The sequence below is a fragment of the Delphinapterus leucas genome, chromosome 3 (assembly GCF_059928025.1).
Source record: "Delphinapterus leucas isolate spDelLeu-1000000601 "Yukka" chromosome 3, BTC_Dleu_Yukka2, whole genome shotgun sequence".
NCBI lineage: Eukaryota > Metazoa > Chordata > Mammalia > Artiodactyla > Monodontidae > Delphinapterus > Delphinapterus leucas.
The window spans coordinates 155,500,911-155,526,034 of NC_143131.1; the positions used below are offsets into that span (position 1 = coordinate 155,500,911).

Below are 25,124 nucleotides of genomic sequence, written 5' to 3' on the forward strand. Positions count from 1 at the left end.
CTGGTCTTATTCTACTTGTAGCAGATGGCTTTAAAGAGCATTAGCTCTGTATATATTAAAAATAATATAAATATACCAATATTAAATATTATATTGATGTATAATTGTAATATACTAATATTTATATTAGTGTATAACAATTATGTATTATATTAATATATATTTTTGCCTAGCATATATTATATACAAAATATATGAGTAATGAAATGTATTTCTATGGTTAATATGTTCATAATATTAATATGATATATCCTGTAATATTGATTATAAAACAATTATATCATAATATATAAATATATATTATTATCTGATATAATACACTATAGTTAATATATTCTATATAACACAATATATAATGTATTAGTATAATTGTATTATATAATATAAATATAATACATATATAAAACTATATATCTTTTAGTTATACATTACACATACGAGTATGTATAGCTATTTATAATTTTATTTACATAGGAATCTGGTCATCATAACAATTGATGTAAAAATATGCAATATTTTCAATCAAATGGGCCTTAACCTCACTACCTACACATAACTACTTTTAAAATCTTGAACCCTGTCTAACTCATGCTTCCATATCTCTCAACCGGCTTTTCTACACATGCACGTAGACACACATTTATACACGATATACATGTATACTACCAGTTTTCAGTTCAATGTATATAAATATGTAATATATAATTATATTCCTGTGTATGTATACAAATATAAATCAAAGGTATGTGTATAGGTATGTATTTCATATGTTTATATAAATATATCATACAAACAATGTATGTGTACATCAATACATGACTGTATACATACATACACAGAAATATACTTATTTAAACAAAAGGGACCTAAATAAACATAGTTCTCTAAGAATAAAAAGTTATGTCTCACTGTTTCAATAACAGTTTATAGTTTTCTACTGTATGTGCTTCTATAATTGTTATGAACATTTCCCATTTTTGTTGAATGTTAAGTTGTTTTAATTTTTTGCCTTTTTTTGTTTTATGTTTGTTTTTTTTTTTGGTACGTAGGCCTCTCACTGTTGCGGCCTCTCCCGTTGCGGAGCACAGGCTCCGGACGCGCAAGCTCAGCGGCCATGGCTCACGGGCCCAGCCGCTCCGCGGCATGTGAGATCTTCCCAGACCGGGGCACGAACCCGTGTCCCCTGCATCGGCAGGCGGACTCTCAACCACTGCGCCACCAGGTAAGCCCAGTCTTTTGCCATTATTAATGAAGTTCTGAAGAATACGGTGGGCAAGATTACTTGAAAAACTCTCCTAAAAGAAATGGGTTAGGTAAGCTAGATTAAATGTACACAACTTATTTTTAAGTGCGTGGTTGATTTTGGAAGTGTGCAGTCGAAATTTCCAGGACCCATGAAGGAAGGGTGGTACATGTGTAAGAGTTATAGCTCTATTAAGAGTGGATTGAAGATCTTGATAGCTTAGAACAGAAGCTGGAAATCCTGTTTTTATGGAGCCAAATGGCAAATATTTTAGGCTTTGTAGACCAAAGAGGCAAAATTGAGGATATTATTTAGGTACTTAGGTAACCATTTAAAATGTTACCAGTTAAAACGTGAAAATTATTCCTAGCTCATAGGCCATAAAAAATAGGCAGCTGTCTGGATTTGGAATACAGGCCGTAGTTGAATGACACACCTGGTATAGAGACTTGTTTTTAAATGGCCATGACCACATGGGAGGCAGGAGGTAAGACTCCATCCCTACTAGATGGGAAGTTAGAACTAAACCTATCTATCCCTAGCTTCACCTTTAATGAAAGGGTGTGCCAGGAGAAAAAAATATCTGCTGGCAAAGGGAGACTAAGAGCAAATTCTCTTGGCCTCTGCTCTGGGTAGGAAACAGGTAGGAAATCTTGAGAATTCTGAACCGCCGATCTGTGTTCACAGTGTTTGGGTTGCAAATTTATTTGCGGTCTTGCAAACAGAAGCCAAGAAATTAACTTAAAATGCTCCCAAATCGGTGGTATCCCAAACACAAAACTAAACCCTTTCTGGAGAGGTAGACCCTCAACACAGGCCTATAGCGTTCCCACAGATAAAGTTTAGCTAAACGTGAGCTCATGATCTAAATTTACACAATAATGAAGAAATCAGCTCCAAGTGGAGAGAATCAGCAAAAACAATCAATACCAGAATGAAATTCCCAAGGCCATCCATCAGATGTTGGAATAATCAGGTGCCAGGCAGAACATATACATAAAACTAGAACTGAAACAAGGAGCAAGGATGTTTTAAAAGACTGGGTAGGATCTTTCAAACATTTTTAAAATACATGTCATTGATAAAGCTAAAAACTCGAAGGTCGTGTAATACAGCAGATTAATCGTGGAGAAGAGTGAAATGATGCTGTTTTTTAAAATATGGCAGATCAGATTTCCTGCCTAATTATATAAGTTGATTTATCTTAAAAAATACACAGTATTTTAAAGACTTATTGGCTGTAAAATAAGTTGAGGGTATTTCAAAGGGCTTCTCTGCAAAGAAAAGTGAGAAGTAGCAAAACACAGAAAGTCGAGGGGAAAAAATGTCAATATATACATTGCTATAGGGTGAACTAAGCCTTAGGCCAGCAACTATGAGGAGGAGCTGACCCTTAGATACGTACAACTAAGCTGGAACCTTCAAAAAGTTCAACTATTTATAAGTAAAAAGATTTATTAAAATGAATAACCAAGTGTTTTAATTGACATCAGAAGAGTAAAACAATAAACCCTGAGAACATAGAAAAATAGACAATAAAGATATGAGCAGAACTTAATAAAACAGAAAAAAGTATAAAATTGAGGTGATTTAGTAAGTCAAAAGAATATTCTTTGAAAAGATTTAAAAAAACAAAACTTTGATTAGGCAAAACAAAAACGTAAGTAAATAATATACAGAAAGAATCAGGACAATGTTATAGCAGAGAGTACAAACAGAGAATATATGAAATGCCAGTAAATTTGAACATTTCTGTAAAGTGGACAATTTCCTAGCTCCTAAAGTTTACCAAAACTGACACAAGAGGAAATTTGTAGCTGGAGTTCTTGCACCAGTAAAGGAATTAAGTCAATAGTTTACAATCTTTCACCAAGAAAATACCAGACCCGGCCAGATCATTTGGGAGGTGAATTCTATCAAACTTCTGTTAAACAGATAACATCAATATTAACAAAGAAAAACTTCTAGAGAGTAGCAAAGGAAGAATGCGCCTTTATTCATCTTATGAAGTCTATATAATCCTAATACTGAAAACAGATTAGGACTGTAAGGAAAAAGAAATTTACAGGTCAAATTTACTTGTAAATATAAAAGGAAAAATTTAAAACTATGATATTAGCTACCCAAGTTCACTAGGGTAAGAAAAAGCATGAGCAAGTTAGGTCATCCAATGAATGAAAAGGTAGTTTAATGTCAAGAATATATATCAATAGATTGAAATCACCACATTTTATTTCTTTCATCTGTCTCTTTAAAAAATTGGTAAGTACTTATATTGATCTCTCTTGTAGTAGGCACTGTGCCAAGTCACTTACATATTTAGTCCTTTAAACCTTCTATCATCCCTGGGGGAAAGTTCTATTTTGCTTCCATTTCTTAGCTAAGACTCTAACCCCCAGGAAAGGAAAGCAACATTTGTAAGTTTTTGTGGATGGTCAGTGACGGGACCAGTACAGGAACATCCAAAGTCTGTGCTTGGAAACAGTGCCCCATGTTGACACTCACATTACAGATGAAAGGAAAGGAACCATGCACTTACCATATAGATTAAATCTCACATTACAGGTTAAAGGAAAGGAACCATGCACTTACATTATAGATTAATACCCACATAACAGGTTAAAGGAAAAAGAAACATGTGCTTCTCTCAAAAGTTGTAAAGAAGGCATATCCATTTCTAAATATATTTCCCAATTTCTTTGGCTTGTTTTCTGACCTTTGTAGTGCATTTTGCCATGAGGAGAATTTTAATTCTTATATAATTAAATGTATCCTTTTTTCTTTGTATCTTAGAAAGGTATTCCTCATGAATAATTTATTTCAAGTCTCCCAGGTTTCTGATACTTTTACACTTTCATTATTTTTTAACTTTTAACTCGTTGCTGTATCTAGAATTTACTAATTCTATGATAGCTATATTTTCCCACTTTTGTTGAATAATTTTTGCTGATCCAAAACGTGAATTTTATTTTCATCTCAATTCCCTTATGCTCTTGCATCTAATTTTAAGATGCTTCCTATTCCACTGGTTGTTTTGTCTATCTAAAACAAAATGCTACCTTAAAAATAATGTAATTATAATATAATAAATGTCATTAGTAAACAGAATACAATATATGATAAATAACATAATATAAAATAACAAACTATAATTTACCATATAACAAGGTCAAAGGAGAGCAAAACTATACAATCACTTGAAATATCCCCCAAAAGATATTTTATAAAATTCAATATTCATTTGTAATTTAAAAGAAAGAGTAAAATAGGGATTGATGAATGCTTCCAAAATAAGAAGAAATTATATGTCTAAAAGAGAAAGAGGTAAGTGGTAGACTTTAGTGACACTGGCAATAAATGCAGGACAAGAGGAGGATGCCTGATATAATGTTAAAGAAAAAGTATTATGTAACATTGTTTTTGCAGCACTGATGAGTTCAGTGAAAAGAGAATCTCATAGAAAAGAGTATCTCGTTCTTCTTAATGTATGTGCACTTGTCCATTGCATGAACATAACAGCTTATTTAACCAATATGTTACTGATCTGCATCTGGAGTTCTAGGTTTTCATGGAATTTTATTATGCACAGTTGTTTCAAACACTAGGACTTCCTCTTATGTTTATATCTTTTGAAAGAAACAATATCTCCACAGATGATTTATCCGTGCTGGCTGCTAGCTGACTTTGGGTACTTCTCAGTTCTTCCCTTTACCTTCCTAGTCAATATGAAAAGGGAAGGCAAGAAGGTCTCCTGTTTAGAGACTGTAAAGATAGGTCTTGGTGATAAAGTCTTGGTGGTAAAGGCTAAAAGTATTAACCCAGAACAAATGTTTTTCCAGCTGTAACTGTGTGTGATTCCCTTGGCTTGATTCCGTAGAGGATGTAAGACAAGACTGTAGAATCTGCCCTCAAAGTGCTTCCGGTGGGACGAGCTAAGTCAAGTATGGTGGCATATCTAATTCAAGACAAAATATAACGTCTCCTTTTCTCCCCTGGCAAAACTTGGTGGAGTGAATGTAGAAGTCACTGTATGCTTTAAATTAAAGCAACACAATAAATCTTGTATTGGAAGGTGCTTATTCTGGTCTCTTTGTGGAGACGAATTGGAAATTGTCTAGAAGAAGGAAAATTAGGTTAACCAAAGTTAAACTCATAAATAATTGAGCATTAATTAAATATCTGTGGTCTATGTTTCTCTTTGATCATAATTTCTGCCAATTTATAGACCTCTTTGATACCTGATTAATCCTTGTCAAAGATGCAGTTAACAATGATTATTACTGTGTATTAGGTTTTGCCTGGGCCCTGAAGAAACTGTCCTAAATCACCAGCTATGATTGTCACTTGATTTCCTCACAGAGAACAATCAGAACTCCTTGTCTTAAGTGGCTTGGGATGAGAAACTAGTTAGTCTCTTAGATACTGTTAGAGGACCCTACAGAGCCCATTGGTGAAAGTTTGGAAAACACTGGGCTTCTTAAAATTGATTCTTGTAGTGCTTCAGGAAAGATCACTGAACCAAAAGGATAACGGTGTTTCTGGTTCTGTTGTTAGTGCTCTCCATGGAAACATTGCTGAAGCTTCTGGACTCAATTTCCTTCCCCATGTGTGAATGTCACTGAAAATATCCAACTCCATTCTATCCCCATGTAACTTCAGAAACTAAGCAAAATGAAGACTCAAAATTCATTTCAAATAATGAAATGAATATATAATGTAGAATGGAACTGGGAAAATACCTGGTTTAAATTCTGGAAAGTACCAACTCTACAATTCTGGATAAGTTGCTTAATCTTGCTTAGTCTAATTTAATGCCCATCTCACAGGATGTTATGATGATTAATTTAATATCTTTGTATAACATACAGTGTTACATAATTTCTTCTTGTTTTTCTTGAGTAAATTCATATCCTTAAGCAACTCACTGTAAACAACAGTTACTTACTTGCTTAAATTACTCTTATCTTCTATTATCAGCTGAATTGTGTCCTGCTCAAGTTAATATGTGGAAGTCTTAACCCCCAACACCTCGTAATATGACTGTATTTGGAGATAAGGCCCTTACATAGGTAATTGAGGTCAAATGAGGTCAAATGGGTGGGCTCTAATCCAATATGACTGGTGTCCTTATAAAAAGAAAATATTAGGACACAGACATGCACAGAGAGAAGACCATGTGAAGACAAAAGGAAAACATGGCATGTACAAACCAAGAAGAGATACTTGAGAAGAAATCAATCCTGCTGACACCTTATCTCAGATTTCTAGCCTCTAGACCTGTGAGTGAGTAAATTTCTGTTGTTTAACCTCCTCAGTCCCTGGTACTTTGTCATGGCAGCTCTAGGAAACTAATACAACTTTTTGTGGCCTCCTTGTCTCAAGTTGAAAGTTCAATATTTGGCATCATAGCTAGGAAACAAAAATATCATCTACATTCCTTGTTGTAGTCTTTCTTCCCCATTCTCATTGCTAGTAATTTCCATATTTGGGTCTGTTTTCTGTGCCTTGTAAACAGAGCGTTACGCTCATTTCTGGTCTTACTGCTAATATACAGTAAATGTACAGATACTGAATAGATTTTGGAGAAGTGCAACATATAGTTGGCACATGTGTGTATGTGTGTGTATTCATATAATTTATACTTTTTCTCTCTTTTTTTCCTTTGGTGTGAGCTAAGATTCTCTGCTTTTGTGACGAGTACTCCTGAATACTAATCCGTGAATTTAATTCACCAAAAATTGCCAAAAATAATAATATGGGGAAAGAGAGAGTGATAGAGGGAGAAGAACAAACAATCAGGCAAGGGCAGTACTGTGAATTATTAGGGTCTTATTAATAAGATTATGTTAGTCTAGAGGAAATGACCGTAAATATCATCAGTGAGCCCAGTTGGTCTTTACTGACTGCTAGACACATCCCTGAGTTCTGTTCTTAGTCTCCAACTGTATGATTACTGCTGTCTGGAAGTATTATTTGAACAACTAAAGTCACTTAATGGAAAAGGAATATGTCTTTAGAGAATCAACAGTAATTTTTCTATCTGATTAAAAAGGACTGTTGACTGTCTGGAAACCTCAGTCATATTTGTAAGCAGGAAAGCATTGGCTATTAAAAGTGGATGATGTAAAGAGATGAGCAGAAACTTTGGCGATAGGTATACGTGGATTTAATTCTCACTTCTACCACTTGGCAGCTGGATAGCCTTAGGCAAGTTTCATACCTCCCTGAAATTCACTTAATTCAGTCTGTAAAATGGCATAATAACTTATTATAGCATCCTTTTAGGAATTTTAAATCAGTTCTTGAAATAAAAGTACACAATATATAGACAAGTATGGATTCCTCAATAGGTGTTTGACCTTTCATTTCTCCAGTATCCCACCCGCATCAAATAAAGAAAAATACTTTTTAAAATTTACGAATATTTCATTGTTCTAAAGGTAAAGCCATAAAAATAGAAATAATCAAATGGCCTACTATCATACCATTAGAAGAAAAAAAAAATGGTGTTCATGAGAGTTCCATATTAGAATACAAGTTTTCCTTAGGTACCTGTTTATGTATGCTATTCTGCTCTTTACAATAAATAATTATATTTAAAAGACTTAATTCCTCACTTTTAAGACCTTATTAGTTTACAAATTACATATTGACCTATGCTAAATTTTATACCAACCCATGCTAATGAATTCAGTACAGAAAACAAAAAACACTGCACTCAAGCAAACTATATATATATATATATATATATATATATATATATATATATATATATATATATATATAAAACTTAAATGCATTTATATCCTACCGTGTCTCATAAAGCATTGTGGTATCTCAGCGGAATACAGACAATCAAATACAATGGCAAAAGCACTTAATATAAACAGGGCCAAGGAAACATAGACAGAAGATGAAGAAAAGATGAGGGAAATGTGAACGGGAGGACGTGTAGTTAATCGAGTTGTATGTTTTGACCTTAAGATTCTCTGTGTGGGGACTTCCCTGGTGGCACAGTGGTTGGGAATCCGCCTGCCAGTTCAGGGGACATGGGTTCGAGCCCTGGTCTGGGAGGATCCCACATGCCGCGGAGCAACTAAGCCCGTGCGCCACAACTACTGAGCCTGTGCTCTAGGGCCAATGAGCCACAACTACTGAAGCCCGCGTGCCACAACTACTGAAACCCCAGCGCCTAGAGCCCGTGCTCTGCAACGAGAGAAGCCACAGCAATGAGGAGCCCGCATACCACAATGTAGAGTAGCCCCCACTCGCCCCAACTGGAGAAAGCCCATGTGCAGCAACAAAGACCTAACACAGCCAAAAATAAATAATAAATAAATTTATTTTTAAAAAAAAGATTGTGAATAAAACAACATGTAAATAATTGGTTACAAAGCCACGTTATTTGAAGGTGCCAGACTGCACATTAACAGTCTGACACAAAGGGACAGCACAGGAAAACTATTCAAACATAAAGATTTTTAAATCTTTGCAGTTTGAAACCTTTTAGAGCAAGTATAATGAGCTCGACACACATTTCAACACTCAACATGTTAATCACATGTTCAAAGTATGTCTCAAAGTCATTGGAAATAGTTGCTGTCTCTGTCTCTGATATGTAAAACAGATCTGTGATGTGTAAAACTCAGGAGGTATTGATACCCACTTTTTGGCATCTGAACAGGAAACAAAGTTGTTTCGCAGTGATAATAAAGAATGAAGTAAGTGCAACAGTCAAATAAAAGACAAAGTACTGAAGGAATGTATTAACAAAACGAATCCAACTAAATTCTGGTGACCTGGGGCCTACGATTGTACACACTGCATGGAAATACCCCAGCCTAAATACTGGCATAGGAGGAAGGGTACTGCTAAGCCCATCACAGTATAATCCTTTTAAATGTCCCTTTCAAGGTTGTCTGCACTCAACACTGAGTATAGGAAATCTTCCCATCAGGCAGAAACACTGGCTGCCCAATGATTGACCAAGAAATTAACACACTAATGAATAATTGATGCTAATTTATTTCTATCCCTGACGACGGGAAACAGCACACACTCTGTGTCAATGATATGTCCTCTTTCCCACTTTTCTAAATGGTCAATTATGTTTTTCCCTTCATTGCTTTATATCATGTGTGGCAGGCATGATGGGAAATGGCTACCAATGGTTCTGTTATTGATTTCTACCTTCCTTTCACTGTGATTAAAGAAGATACTTTGTATGATTTCAGTTTCTTAAAAATGTATTGGTACTTGTATTGTGGCGTAACATATGGTCTTTCCTGGAGAATGTTCCATGTGTACTTGATAAAAATGTGTATTCTGCTGTTGTTGAGTGGAGTGATCTATATATGGCTGTTAGGTTTAGTTGATTAAATGTGTTATTCAGTCCCCCTACCTCTCTACTGATCTTCTGTCTAGATGTGTTATCCATTATTGAAAGCAAGGTATTGATCTCCAACTATTATTTTAGAACTATCTATTTCTTCCTTCAATTCTGTCAATGTCTGCTTCACATATTTGGAGGATGTTTGGTACATATATGTTTATAGTTGTTATATCTTCTTGATAGATTGAACTTGTTATCAACATATAGTGGCCTCCTTTTCCTCTTGTGATAGTTTTTGATTTAAAGTTTATTTTGTGTGATATTAACGTAGCCATCCCAGATCTATCTTCCTTCCTTCCTTCCTTCCTTCCTTCCTTCCTTCCTTCCTTCCTTCCTTTCTTTTTCTCTCTCTCTCTTTCTTTCTTTTTGTTACTATTTGCATGGGATATTTTATTCTATGCTTTAACTTTCAACCAACTTGTGTCTCTTGTAATCAAGTGAGTTTTTTGCGGACAGCATATACTTGGATTATGGTTGTTTTTAAAGTCCATTGGCCAATATGTACATGTTTATTGGAGAGCTTAATCCACTTACTTTTTCAGAAATTACTGATGAGGAAGAACTTAATTCTGTTTCCTGGTTGTTTTCTGTATGTCTTATGCATTTTTTGCCGCTTATTTACTCCATTACTGACTTCTTCTGTGGTTTGCCGATTTTCTTGTAGTGAACTCTTGATCCCTTTTTCATTTCTTTTTGCATATAGTCTATTGATATTTTCTTTGTGGTTATCAAGAAGATTACATTTACCCTTCTAAAGTTCAACCAATATCATTTGAATTGAAACCAACTTCAATAGCACACAGAAACTCTGTTCCTCTACAGTTCCATTCCTCCTCTTTACATTATTGTTGTCACAAATTACACCTTTATACTTTGTGAGCCCAATAACATGGACTTATAATTATTTTATGCATTTGTTTTTTCAATCATGTAAGAAATAAAAAGTAGGGTTACAAGCCAGTAGCGCAATACTGGCTTTAGTATCTGCCCATGTATTTATCTTTACTGGAGACTTCTATTTCTTTATACAGCTTCGAGTTGCTGTCTAGTGTCCTTTCATTTCAACCTGAAGGTTCAATTTAGCATTTGTCATAGGGCAGTGTTAGGAAGTTGTAAAACAAACGCCCTCAGCCTTTGTTCATCTGGGAATGTGTTAATTTCTCCCTAAGTTTTGAAACCATTTTGGCCAAATATAGAATTCTTGGTGGACAGTTTCTTTCTTTCAGCACTTTAAATATGTCTGGCCTCTTGCTTCCGTGGTTTCAGATAGAAAATTAGCTATGAATCTTTTTGAGGATCCCTGCTTTGTAACAAATTTGTTTTTTCTTTCTCCTTTGGGAGAAAAGATTCTTTCTCTGTCTTTTGGCATCTGAGAGTTTGATTATACTGTTTCTTGTTGTGGGGTTCCTTGAGTTTCTCTTAGTCCTGAAATCAGCCAAAGATTTACAGCAACCACACACATACTGAACCAGGGAAGAGGCAATTGGAAAATGGCAGGAAAGCTTTGTGGCATTTTTACTTGCCCTTGCCCCATCCACTGTTAGTGTAGAGATGGTCTTAAAGTGGTGGAGTCTTAATGCAGTGATAGTCTTAAAGTAGCGGCAGACCATTCGTAGTATGGGACCCTCAATCCTGCTTCAGGAGGGAGCAGAAGAGACCGTACTCTCAGATTATTATGTGTATCTGTTGTAACCTGTCTGGGAGCTACCTGAAGGACTGACACAAGATGCTTATCTCTGTCTTAGCTAACCTGGAACACAGTCTGGAAAAGCAGCGGTCATTGCTGAAAAAAAGTGCAAGGTGAACTAACAAAGCACAGATGGCTGGGGCAGAAGACTGTGCATTGAAATACAATAGACCACATAAGATGCAGGAGCAAAAGTTGGGGGAGATTCTTTGGGAACTTAGAACATACAAAAAGTACACATGTGTCCAGAGAAATTAGGAAAGCCGCATGCATACTCAAGATAAGATGCGTGTTCTGAAAACACCAGAGGAGTCTCTAAGCTTTCACCATGGGCTGAGCCCTGAACTCAGTGCAGGTCAGCTAAATGTTGAAGGAGTGATCCAGCAATCTGCACAATGGGGAGAGGTGTGTGGTTTTGAGTGTGCATGTGGATGTGCTTGTGTATATTTGTTTTTGTTTGTCTTAGGTGCAGGAATTCAAGGACATCTCTGTCAAAACATTAGCTAAACATGAACTAAAGGGACAGAGACTTCAGTGCCTACATACGATAAGGAGTCATTGCAAAGCTATTTTGGAAAGTCAAAGTCATTACAGTCATTGCAAAGCTAGTTTGGAAAGGTCCCTAAACAAACAGACTACTACAGCCTTCAACAATCAAAAGCCCAGAAAACCCTGGGAAAGTGGGAGAATCTGATTTCCATAGACACCACATTATAATATTTGAAAGCCAAATGTTCAACCAAAAAACTCACAAGGTATACAAAGACATGGAAAAGTATGGTCCATTTAAGAAAACAAATTAATTGATGAAACCATCCCTAAGGAAGCCCAGACTTTTCTCCATTGCATATTCTTGCCTCCTTTGTCATAGATTCATTGACCATAAGTGCATGGGTTTCTTTCTGGGCTCTCTATTCTGTTCCAGTGATGGATGTTTTTGTGCCGGTGCCATACTGTTTTGATTACTGTAGGTTTGTAGCACAGTCTGAAGCCAGGGAGCATGATTCCTCCAGTTGTGTTCTTCTTTCTCAAGACTGTTTTAGCTATTCAGCATCTTTTGTGTTTCCATACAAACTTGAAAATTATTTGTTCTAGGTCTGTGGAAAATGCCCTTGATATGTTGATACAGACTGCATTGAATCCGTAGATTTCCTTGGGTATGATGGTCATTTTAACAATATTAATTCTTCCAATCCGTGACCATGGTATATCTTTCCAGCTGTTTGTGTCATCTTTCATTTCTTTTATGAGTGTCATATAGTTTCCTGGGTACAGGTCTTTTACCTCCTTAGGCAGGTTTATTCTTATGTATTTTATTCATTTTTGTGCGATTGTAAATGGGATTGTTTCCTTAATTTCTCTTTCTGATAGTTCACTGTGAGTGTATAGAAATACAAAATTTATATATAGAAATCTATTGTATCCTGCAAATTTGCCAAGTTCATGTTTGAGCTCGAATAGGTTTTTGATGGTGTCTTTCAGATTTTCTATGTATCATGCCATCTGCAAACAGTGACCGTTTTACTTTTTCCTTTCCATTTTGGAGTCCTTTTATTTATTTGTTCTTGTCTGATTGCTGTGGCTAGGACTTCCAAAACTCTGTTCAATAAAAGTGAGAGTGGGCATCCTTGTCTTGTTCCTGATCTTAGGGGAAATGCTTTCAGCTTTTCACCATTGAGTATGTTAGCTATGGGCTTGTCATATATGGCCTTTATTATGTTGAGGTATGTTCCCTCTATGCCCACTTTCTGGAGAGTTTTTACCATGAATGGATATTGAATTTTTTCAAAAGCTTTTTCTGCATCTATTGAGGTGATCGTATGGTTTTTAGTCTTCAGTTTGTTACTGTGATGATAAGAGACCTAAGACAGCTACAGAGGCTAAGTGACCTTTCCTTCCCTGAATGGGTAGGTATCCTTGTTCTGCCTTCTAATTGAGTTAGTATCTGAGGAAAGAACTGCCAGGTGTCATTTAGTTCACAATACACTGCTGTGGCAATATAGAAATGAATTTGCCTAAGTCATTTGGCTTTTCTCAATTATAGTAAATGAATATACTGAATGAATACTTCAACTTAAGGAAATGCTCTTAAAAATATATTAATGTAGGCAACTTCAGTGGAGAACTGAAAACAAAACAAAACATTCAGGTAAAGGGTTGAAATAAAAGTACACTCAGTTGTATCCAGTTTCCTCTTGTAAATCTCTCTTTTTAATTTGAGTGGACAGTCACTTGAGAATATCTGACTTGGGGCTAAGGCAATCTAAGCCTTCTTGGCCACACTGTATTCTCTTATGTCATTTACTAAAGACACCAGTTGGGTTGCTGAAAAAAGCCTGGGAAAAATCAATCCCTCACATCCAAAGGGCGGCTCTTGAAAATATGTGGGTTGTTGTAGTTATTTTGCTCTTCTGGCCTCAGAAGTTCTAATCTTAACCTTAGCCCCTCATGGAGAGAGACTTTGTAAACCAGTTGCCACATTACTCATTATGTGACTGTTGAAAAAAGAGAAACCCAGCTCTTTTCCTGTGCTTTCAACCAGTTATCTTCTTCAAAAATCTGTTTGGATTGTTATACCTTAATCTTGCCTGGCAAGGGACTTACGGGAAGGTTCTTATTGTTTGAAAGTTTGGTGCCAGTATCTGCAAAGAAAGAAGAAAGATGTGTTTATCAAACATCCCAATAGTGAAGGTGTGTGAAAGCAACTTTTGAAAAGGTTAAACTGTCAGAGTTTAGCCGTATTATTACATTTTATTTTATTCATTGAAAATAAATAATTATCAATGAATCCTTTCTAGATGTTCTAGTTTCCCAAAGTTCCCTGCATTCACATTCTAAGAGGAAAAAATGGTATTTTAAGTCACTGCTCTCCACCTTATATTATTTATAATCACTCCTCGTGACCTCTTCCTTCCAAGAAACGTGATCCTGAGAAGTGTCCTTTGTTTGTCTTTGTGGAATAAGTGATGAGGATGCATCCTGGAGACCTGTGAGATGTTCAACTTGTGGCATAATGAAACTAGGATGGAGAGTTGTGGAAAGATCTGGAAAGGTGGCTGGTAGAGTGTGGCCAGATGTGGGAGAAGAGAGACGTACAGAGAGAGGGAGAGGAAATTTTCAGAGGGAGAAAATGAAACAAATAATTAAATAAGTTTTGTTGTGTGGTGTGGGATGCAAGCCTTTCTCTCCCCCTTTCCTTCACAATGTCTTTGTTAAAGACTGTGTTTTTCATTAGTTTTACTAAGATAGGATTTGCCGTTTTGTTTGGATACTGAGAATGGACCCATGGAAACAGTTACATTTGGGTTATCTCTGACTGTCTTTAATGAAGAACGTAAATATTGGCCACACTATCTATGCACATGCTATCACCATGCCTTTTTTGTTCTCTGTTCATATATCTAAGTCCTCTTCTTTCTTTAAGGTCAATCTCAAATCTCATCTGAAATGTACATTTATTGATAGATTCAACCCATAATGAACTGTCCCTTCTTTGTCCTCCTTAGGCTCTGATTATTTATAAAAACTCATTTTTGAACTTAGAAGCTGTCCAATATGATATATTAGTTATTTCACCAGCATGTGTTATATCCTCAACACAATTATACGCTTTTGTGGGGCTGGGATCGTACATTCTGTAATTTTTCTCAGTACTTACACTTACTTTGATAAAAAGCGCATTCATTCATCTAAACATCATTTATTGGGTGTTAATTAAATATCTCAACTCAGTAAATATTGTTTGAATGAATGAATGCATGCATGAATGAGGGAGTGTGCAATAGGTAGCCTAATGTACCGCCCAATGTGAGAAAACCAAAAACATAAACACAAAAGCAAGCCAAAAAGTGGACCAGGACTTTCTGTAAGATATCCTGCTTTTTGTTGGATGATGCCATGAAAATCAAGATGCTCCTGAAAGGTCTTAATAGCTGACCAAGAATAGTAAACAATTGAAATTCTCTCAGGCTTCTTCAACCCTATCACTGGACACATTTATACCTCTCAGGAATGATATTAAAAGAAGAGATTAATAAAGCTTTTATAGATGAGTTGATAAATCTCTAAAGATTTAAGTCTTCATTGCCTCCTAGGTTTTCTCTATTTTGGGTTTCCAAAAGATTTCAATAAACCACAGGATAATTAAAAATTAGACATTCTCTTTCTTACCTTGATGTTTTTTGATGGTAAACACCTTTTTATTGTCTCCATAGTGCTGCCCAATTTCCACCAGTACAGTACTTAAGTGAATTTTGCTCTGGATGGTCGGATATATAAGATGTAAACGAATTGTTCGTATATGTTTTAGAATTCTTCAAAAGGGCCTGGCCATGGAAATGCATTGAATATTACTTAAATAACTAAAGTAACTTCCTCAGAATTATTATTCTGTTCTGGTTAGGATACTCTCTGCTCTGGTTTGTTAAAATTTCCCTTTAGAGTGGTTTTAATTTTGTTTCTGATAGGGTCCTAGGATTTATTGCCACACCCATCCTGCATCTGTTTTTCTTTGAATTACTCTCCTTGCAGTTTCTGATTCATACAGGGCCTTACAGGTTAGTGACAACCTGGCCATCACAACGCTGGGAAGGACAGGCCTACTTTTCAGAGGTGTTGATGTTTTCTGTAGCTGAAGGTTTTCAAGAGATATCAATCTTCCTCACCACCGCCCTTGGCCCTCTTAATGGACTAAGCAGTTCCTCATGAAATTTCTGTAGGATATCTGTACCAACTTCTCAGTATTGTTCCATCCTGAGTCTAAATTCCTGGCCTCAAGGTAATGTTAGATTTCTAGCTCCAGCCCCTATTTACATAAGGCCTATACTAAGGAACGGAACCCACAGACATCAGTCCGCTCTTCTTTCTCTGGATTTAATTTCTCTGTTACTTTCTGAAACATGCAGGTGTTCCTTTCTTTCTTTTAGTCTCAGCTAGGTGCTTTTAACTTGTTCAAAATTGACCCAGAATTTACATGTGTCTCCAGTAAGAGTACATTAAATTGAGCTTAGTCTGCTATTCTACTGGCATGTTTGAGATCCAGATAATTTGCTACTTAACTGGATTCAATGACCTGTATATTTCAGGCATCTAAAACTCACCATGTTCCAAATTTCCCTCCTTATAGTTAGTAATTTTCTTGGGAATCTGGATGACATTAAATGGAATAAAGTTAGTGAGTGGCCCAGGAATGCCTGAAAGTTTGTTTGTCAGAGTGGCCAGGGAAAGTGAAGCAAGGAAGAAAAGCAAATGAAAAACAGAATCACATTATTATGGCTGAGTTTACTCCCAGGATTCCATGCAGAGCTCTCTGTAGACCTGGGTTGGGTTATAACTTATGCCAGAGCTCTACGTGGGGCTGACACCATCTCATGCCAAGCTCTCAGTTCTGGGCTAACGTCATCTCTGGTCCACTCTGTGGAGTGGAAACTTTGGAGGAATGGCCAATGTGTTCCGCGGCATAGGAAGAGGGAAATTGTGAATGTGACTTTCTAAATTGTGGAGGAACTAACCACTGTAAATGTGCCTTGAACTATGTTGTTTAATTTGACCAGTCAGATCAATGACTTTCCCCTTGAATGAAATGCTGCTACGTATATGAGCAGAAAAACAAAACTGGTATAAGGAAGAGATAGCTAGTGGGAAGCAGCCGCATAGCACAGGGAGATGCTCTCGGTGCTTTGTGACCACCTAGAGGGGTGGGATAGGGAGGGTGGGAGGGAGGGAGATGCAAGAGGGAGGAGATATGGGGACATATGTATAACTGATTTACTTTGTTATAAAGCAGAAACTAACACACCATTGTAAAGCAATTATACTCCAATGAAGATGTTTAAAAAAAAAACTGGTATAAGGAGATGGAGAGACTGGGAGTCTTATTTTCCCACCAATTAACTTTGCCTCTGACCATGACCTTCCCTTTGAGTCTCCTAGACTTTGGGGATGATCGCAGCCCCTTGGGTTGGGCGACGGCAACCCCATCTTCACTAGAACCTCTATAGTTAACTTTGATTTTTCCCACTCCGTCTATCCATCCCATGTATGCAGTCAGACATTTGATCTTGGACTTTTCCTGACAAAATATGCTTGAATATAACCATTTCTTTTCACTCCCACTGCTACTGCTATTGTCACTGCCTTAACTAGGGCTTTATCTTTAAGTTCTTTATATAAATATATAAATATCTATATGTAAATATAACATACAAATAAATAAAATATAATATTAATTCTGATGATTTTGAAGTCTTTTCTTGATAAAGACTTTTCCTGATAAAGGTACACAATATCTTATATAAATATTTTTGTATTATCTGTTCTTTTCTTAGAATTTTAGCCATATGATTCTATCTCTTGGTTTGTCTAGAACTTTTTGATTGAATGCTGGCTATTTCATTTGGCTTTTTTTGTTTTTCTCAGTGGAAACGTTGTTTTGCTTCAAAATATTTTATTCTACCTGGAAGTAGCAAATCTTCAAATTACAATTTTTTAAATGCTTTCAAATATCAATACTATAGGTGTCACAAAATCTAGAAAAATGACATTTAAAAATTAACTACTGCCAGATGTGTCTCTATAAAACTTTTCCCCCACTCTTTTAGCTATATATTCTTTAACTGCCTCCTCATACGACAGTTTATGTATTTTCGAAATAAAATTTTAAGAAATAAACTTTGCAGTTTTTAGACATAGGTTTCTTGTAACATGGTTGATTAGAATTTGCTTCTAGTTATGAATAGTTTAGAAAAGTTTATTTCAGCTTCACAATTTATTATTGATAATGTCACATTAATTTTCATTGTTAACTTTGAGAAAACCTCTATGGATTACTTCCTCATAAGTATTTACTATTATAAATGCATTACTGATTTCAGTACTGCTATAGGTCTGTGCATTACAGGGATTCTGATAAAATACACCATTCCATTACACACATTGTTGATGGAGTATATTCATTTATTTATTTATTTTTGGCTGTGTTGGGTCTTCGTTGCTGTGCGCAGGCTTTCTCTACTTGCAGGGACTGGGGGCCACTCTTCGTTGCGGTGCACAGGCTTCTCACTGCGGTGGCTTCTCTTGTTGCAGAGCACGGGTGCTAGGCACGGAGGCTTCAGTAGTTGTGGCTCGCAGGCTCAATAGTCGTGGCTCACGGGCTCTAGAGCGCAGGTTCCGTAGTTGTGGCACACCGGCTTAGTTGCTCCGTGGCATGTGGGATCTTCCCGGACCAGGGCTCGAACCCTTGTCCCCTGCATTGGCAGGTGGCTTCTTAACCACTGCGCCATCGGGGAAGCCCCTGGAGTATATTCCTGACAGAAGAAAATTTCCGTTTTGACTAAACATTGATGAGAGCTGAATCTTTGACTTATCTTTCACATGCCTGATGATTGAAATAATTTTCCACAGAATAGCTTCTGGTTTTGTACTTTTCAGTTGTTTTTTTCTTCTTCAAACGCACATGCTTTGAGAGCTGTGAAGTGCAAGACATGGCTATATTGTAAGGTGGTTTTTGTCCTTATGCTTCTGTGTCTTGTGCTAGGTTAAGTCAGTAGAGTAGTCAGTATGAGTACTGGAAGTTATTCCTGTAATGGGATAGTATATAGTCAATTACATACGGCGGTGTCTGAAAATCACATAATAGCCTCACTTAAAACATCTCCTTAGGGCTTCCCTGGTGGCGCAGCGGTTGAGAGTCCACCTGCCGACGCAGGGGACACGGGTTCGTGTCCCGGTCCGGGAAGATCCCACATGCCGCGGAGCGGCTAGGCCCGTGAGCCATGGCCGCTGAGCCTGTGCGTCCAGAGCCTGTGCTCCACAACGGGAGAGGCCACAACAGTGAGAGGCCCGCGTACCACAGAAAAAAGAAAATCTCCTTAGCCAGATTTCTAAAAAGCCTGTGGCCATTCCAATATGATCCAACATAGCGGAATATGATAGAAGGAAAATTGGCAAAGAAAGAGACGCTGGTCTTACCTGATGGAAGTTAAAATATCTCACTTTTGACAAGTTTGCAAAAACTTATAATTCCATGAACTAATTCCTAGGGTTCTTCATAGGACCTAAAAAGGAACCCATAGAGTTGTGGAACAACAATAGAAGCTGCTGTGATGAGAAGCCCGGGCACCGCAACAAAGAGTAGCCCCCGCTCGCCGCAACTAGAGAAAGTCTGCACGCAGCATTGAAGACCCAACGCAGCCAAAATAAAAATAAATAAAGATAAATAGATTTATTTTTAAAAAAGTAATACTCGGGTTTGAGGCATGAGAAATATGATGAGGAGAAATTAGCTAATCCTTTCAGAACTTTTAAAATATCAAACTCAGTCTCTAAGATTTGAGCATTATATACAACGTTGGTTACTTATTAGTGGTTTGGGAAGGCCAATTTAAAATTTTCTGATCTTACTGTATTGAAATACACGGCCCTAATGTTTTCCACATTGACTACATGAATGATGAAGTAAAGTCAATCATGTATTTCCTTTCCAACTGGACAGAAAACAAAAATTTAAAAAGTGTTTGGACTACTGACTTTTGATTTCTTCTAAGGCAAGTGTATAGGTAATTTTTATTCCCTGATGAGGAGAAAAATGGTGGAAGAGGGCAGGGTTAAGAATTAAGATTTCAAGAGCGTGAGAGGTAGATGGCCAACCAGAGTTCCTAAGGTTCGGTGCCTGTAACTGTTGCCGCCGCTTAAGCCTGCCAAAGCAGTGGTACGGCTGCTGCCCTCGTATTTGCTACCTCTGGAAACATTCTTGCCAGTAGTGGCGGCAGCGGGACTCAATTACCCCCTTTTCTCACTCTCTCCAGAAGCTCCAGATGGCGTCTTCTGTGGGCAACGTGGCCGACAGCACAGAACCAACGAAACGTATGCTTTCCTTCCAAGGGTTAGCTGAGTTGGCACATCGAGAATATCAGGCAGGAGATTTTGAGGCAGCTGAGAGACGCTGCATGCAGCTGTGGAGACAAGAGCCTGACAATACTGGAGTACTTTTATTACTTTCATCTCTACACTTCCAGTGTCGAAGGCTGGACAGATCTGCCCACTTTAGTACTCTGGCAATTAAACAGAACCCTCTTCTGGCAGAAGCCTATTCGAATTTGGGGAATGTGTACAAGGAAAGAGGGCAGTTGCAGGAAGCAATGGAGCATTACCGGCATGCATTGCATCTCAAGCCAGATTTCATCGACGGTTATGTTAACCTGGCAGCCGCTTTGGTAGCAGCAGGCGACATGCAAGGGGCAGTACAAGCTTACGTCTCTGCTCTTCAGTGCAATCCTGATTTGTACTGTGTTCGCAGTGACCTGGGGAACCTGCTCAAAGCCCTGGGTCGCTTGGAAGGAGCCAAGGCATGTTATTTGAAAGCAGTGGAGACGCAACCGAACTTTGCAGTAGCTTGGAGTAATCTTGGCTGTGTTTTCAATGCACAAGGGGAGATTTGGCTTGCAATTCATCACTTTGAAAAGGCTGTCACCCTTGACCCCAATTTTCTGGATGCTTATATCAATTTAGGAAATGTCTTGAAAGAGGCACGGATTTTTGACAGAGCTGTGGCAGCTTACCTTTGTGCCCTAAGCTTGAGCCCAAATCATGCAGTGGTACGTGCCAACCTGGCTTGTGTATACTATGAGCAAGGCCTGATGGATCTGGCAATAGACACCTACAGGCGAGCTATTGAATTGCAACCACATTTCCCTGATGCTTACTGCAACCTAGCCAACGCTCTGGAAGAGAAGGGCCGTGTTGCCGAAGCAGAAGATTGTTATAATACAGCTCTGCGGCTGTGCCCCACCCATGCAGACTCTCTGAATAACCTGGCCAATATCAAAGGAGACCAGGGAAACATTGAAGAGGCAGTTCGCTTGTATCGTAAAGCATTAGAAGTCTTCCCAGAGTTTGCTGTTGCCCATTCAAATTTAGCAAGTGTATTGGAGCAGCAGGGAAAACTGCAGGAAGCTCTGATGCATTATAAGGAGGCTGTTCGAATCAGTCCTACCTTTGCTGACGCCTACTGTAACATGGGAAACACTCTAAAGGAGATGCAGGATGTTCAGGGAGCCTTGCAGTGTTATACTCGTGCCATTCAGATTAACCCTGCACTTGCGGATGCCCACAGCAATCTGGCTTCCATTCACAAGTATTCAGGGAATATTCCAGAAGCAATTGCTTCTTATCGCACTGCTCTGAAGCTTGAACCTGACTTTCCTGACGCTTATTGTGATTTGGCTCATTGCCTGCAGATTGTCTGTGATTGGACAGACTATGATGAGCGAATGAAGAAGTTGGTCAGCATTGTGGCTGACCAGCTGGAGAAGAATAGGTTGCCTTCTGTGCAGCCTCATCATAGTATGCTGTATCCTCTTTCTCATGGCTTCAGGAAGGCTATTGCTGAGAGCCATGGGAACCTCTGCTTGGATGAGATCAGTGTCCTTCATAAACCACCGTACGAACATCCAAAAGACTTGAAGCTCAGTGATGGTCGACTGCGTGTAGGATACGTGAGTTCTGACTTTGGGAATCACCCTACTTCTCATCTTATGCAGTCTATTCCAGGCACGCACAATCCTGATAAATTTGAGGTCTTCTGTTATGCCCTGAGCCCAGATGATGGCACAAACTTCCGAGCGAAGGTGATGGCAGAAGCCCATCATTTCATTGATCTTTCTCAGATTCCATGCAATGGGAAAGCAGCTGATCGCATCCATCAAGATGGTATACACATCCTTGTAAATATGAATGGTTATACCAGGGGTGCTCGAAATGAACTCTTTGCTCTCAGGCCAGCTCCTATTCAGGCAATGTGGCTGGGCTACCCTGGGACCAGTGGCGTGCTTTTCATGGATTATATCATCACTGATCAGGAAACTTCACCTGCTGAAGTTGCTGAGCAGTATTCTGAGAAACTGGCTTATATGCCCCATACTTTCTTTATTGGTGATCATGCCAATATGTTCCCCCACCTGAAGAAGAAAGCAGTCATCGATTTTAAGTCCAATGGGCACATTTATGACAATCGGATTGTGCTGAATGGCATCGACCTCAAAGCATTTCTTGATAGTCTCCCAGATGTGCAAATTGTCAAGATGAAATGTCCTGATGGAGGAGACACCGCAGACAGCAGTAATACAGCTCTTAATATGCCTGTCATTCCTATGAATACTACTGCAGAGGCAGTTATTGAAATGATTAACAGAGGACAAATTCAGATAACAATTAATGGATTCAGTCTTAGCAATGGACTGGCAACTACCCAGATCAACATTAAGGCTGCCACTGGAGAGGAGGTTCCCCGTACCATTATTGTAACCACACGTTCTCAGTACGGGTTACCGGAAGATGCCATTGTGTACTGTAACTTCAATCAGTTATATAAAATTGACCCATCTACTTTGCAGATGTGGGCAAATATTCTGAAGCGTGTTCCCAATAGTGTACTGTGGCTGTTGCGTTTTCCAGCAGTAGGAGAACCTAATATTCAACAGTACGCACAAAATATGGGCCTTCCCCAGAACCGTATCATTTTTTCACCTGTTGCTCCTAAAGAGGAACATGTTCGGCGAGGCCAGCTGGCTGATGTCTGCTTGGACACTCCACTCTGTAACGGACACACCACAGGGATGGATGTCCTTTGGTCAGGGACACCCATGGTGACTATGCCAGGAGAGACTCTTGCTTCCCGAGTTGCAGCTTCCCAGCTCACTTGTTTAGGCTGTCTTGAGCTTATTGCTAAAAATAGTCAAGAATATGAAGACATAGCTGTGAAACTGGGAACTGATCTAGAATACCTGAAGAAAATTCGTGGCAAAGTCTGGAAGCAGAGAACATCTAGCCCTCTGTTCAACACCAAACGATACACAATGGACCTAGAGCGGCTCTATCTACAGATGTGGGAGCATTACGCAGCTGGCAACAAACCTGATCACATGATTAAGCCTGTTGAAGTCACTGAGTCGGCCTAAATAATGACTGTGTGCACAGGAGAATTACCCTGTACCTGAGCCTCAACCTTCTGGGGGAAAGGGAACTACTTTTTCCTTATCCGTACAATACCATGTTGCAGATGGGTGACAGACAATGATAAGAAATAGCACAGCCAGACTTGCTTCCTGCATGATCATGGTCATGATAGGGAGAGACACAAGAGATGGGAAACTGCTGTTCCACAAGGAGTCTCCATAGAATTTTGCAGCAGCCAGGTGTCTGGAAGGTCTGGAAGGTAAGTCTGGAAGGTCTGATCTCCCTTGGTCTTCCATGGGATGGATAGTTAGTGTGGAAGGGAGATAGAGATTGCCCAGCCATTTTGTGATTATCATGGATTGATTGAGTCTTCTGGATTAATATTTTTCTTTATATTTTGGGTATTGGAGCTTTTAAAAATGTTTGGTTTCAGGTATTTTTATTCATGTGAAGTGTATATGATTCTCTTGAGATAAGGTTTTAAGCTAAAATATTCCTTGTTTTAGTTTCTGAACTCTACAGATAAATGGGGACTTTGCTGCTGTAGTCTTTTTATAGGTTTTATAAACCACTTGAGCCTACATCAGTCATTTTAGTTTGTGACATAATGTTTGGAACTATCAGTGCTTTGTTGGTTTATAGATGATGGCTTAAATTCTTTTCCTGGTCCGTTTCCTTCTTCCCTTCCCCCCACTTTAAAAATTCTCCTGTAACTTGGCGAACAAAAAACCAAGTCTGATTCAAAACCTCCCAGAGTGTTTCTCTTAAACACATCTTCTGATGCCAAATGAAGTTTCTTAGGAGCGATTATTAATTCTGAAGGGCACAGTTGTGGTACTGTCACTGATGATAATAATAATGGATTTTTGGCCTAGAGTTTTGACCTATTTCACCAGTGTTTTACCGTTGACTGCCCCTCTATGCTGCTTCCAAAAGTGATAGTGTGTGTTAAGATTTTTACTTTCATTGCTAAAGTTTGTTTTTTTTTTTAGTGGGTCCTGTCCTTCCTTTTTCTTTCAGCAGAAATGAAATCCCAGGTAAGTATAAGTATTCAAATATTTGATCAGTAAGTCACAGTTATCTCCAGTACATTAAATAACTTTCATCAAAAAACATGTTATAGGTAAAAAGCTCTGAAGGACCAGCTATGTATATGATAATTATGTTTCAGACCTTCTAGGGTATTATATATAATAACTTGTCTTCTGGACGTGGTCTTGAAGTCTTTATGGATTCAGCCTCAGTAGTAGCGAACTGCACTGCTACTTGGTTTGGAGTACAAATTAGACTTTAGCCCTCCTGGAGGCTGAGTTTTTGGTACTGAAAACCATAGGAATGAAATTATTGTATTTCAACAAAGGATCGAGGGCTTGAGGCTTAAACAAGGCAACATATGTTTGGGAAGCAGTCAGCCTTGAGAGCAGGTAAGGACATGCCAGGCATGCGGCCGCTGCTCGAAGGGACTGTCCCTACTTGTTCCCCTCCTTGTTCCATTCCATGGGAGATAAATCACCAGGGCCCAGAGATCAGAAAGAATGTAAAATGAGACAAACAAAGCTGTCTCCCCCCTGCACATGCAGGTTATTTTTGATGCTTCTGGTTTTATGGGTTTTCTCCCAGGGAATTTAACCTTGAGCCGAGACAGTCTGTAGATAATGTAAACCACCATCTGGCCACCTTCCGATTTCTAGTCTATATAATCTGCAACTGTAGCATAATAAAATTTGCCTTGCAACCATCAGTTGTCTTGGTCCTTCTGACCCCATCCGTCGGTGCTACTTCAGTTCCTTACCCCTTCCCTTCTGACCCTGGGCGGTGAGATCCTCTTTCTCCGGCTGGTCCGCGGCAAG

General features: G+C 38.3%; 1 pseudogene; it reads left to right on the forward strand.

Moving 5' to 3' along the window:
- Positions 1-23,570, forward strand: part of LOC149749827 (UDP-N-acetylglucosamine--peptide N-acetylglucosaminyltransferase 110 kDa subunit pseudogene) — a 175,927-nt pseudogene extending 152,357 nt beyond the window's left edge.
- The last annotated feature ends 1,554 nt before the right edge of the window (positions 23,571-25,124 follow it).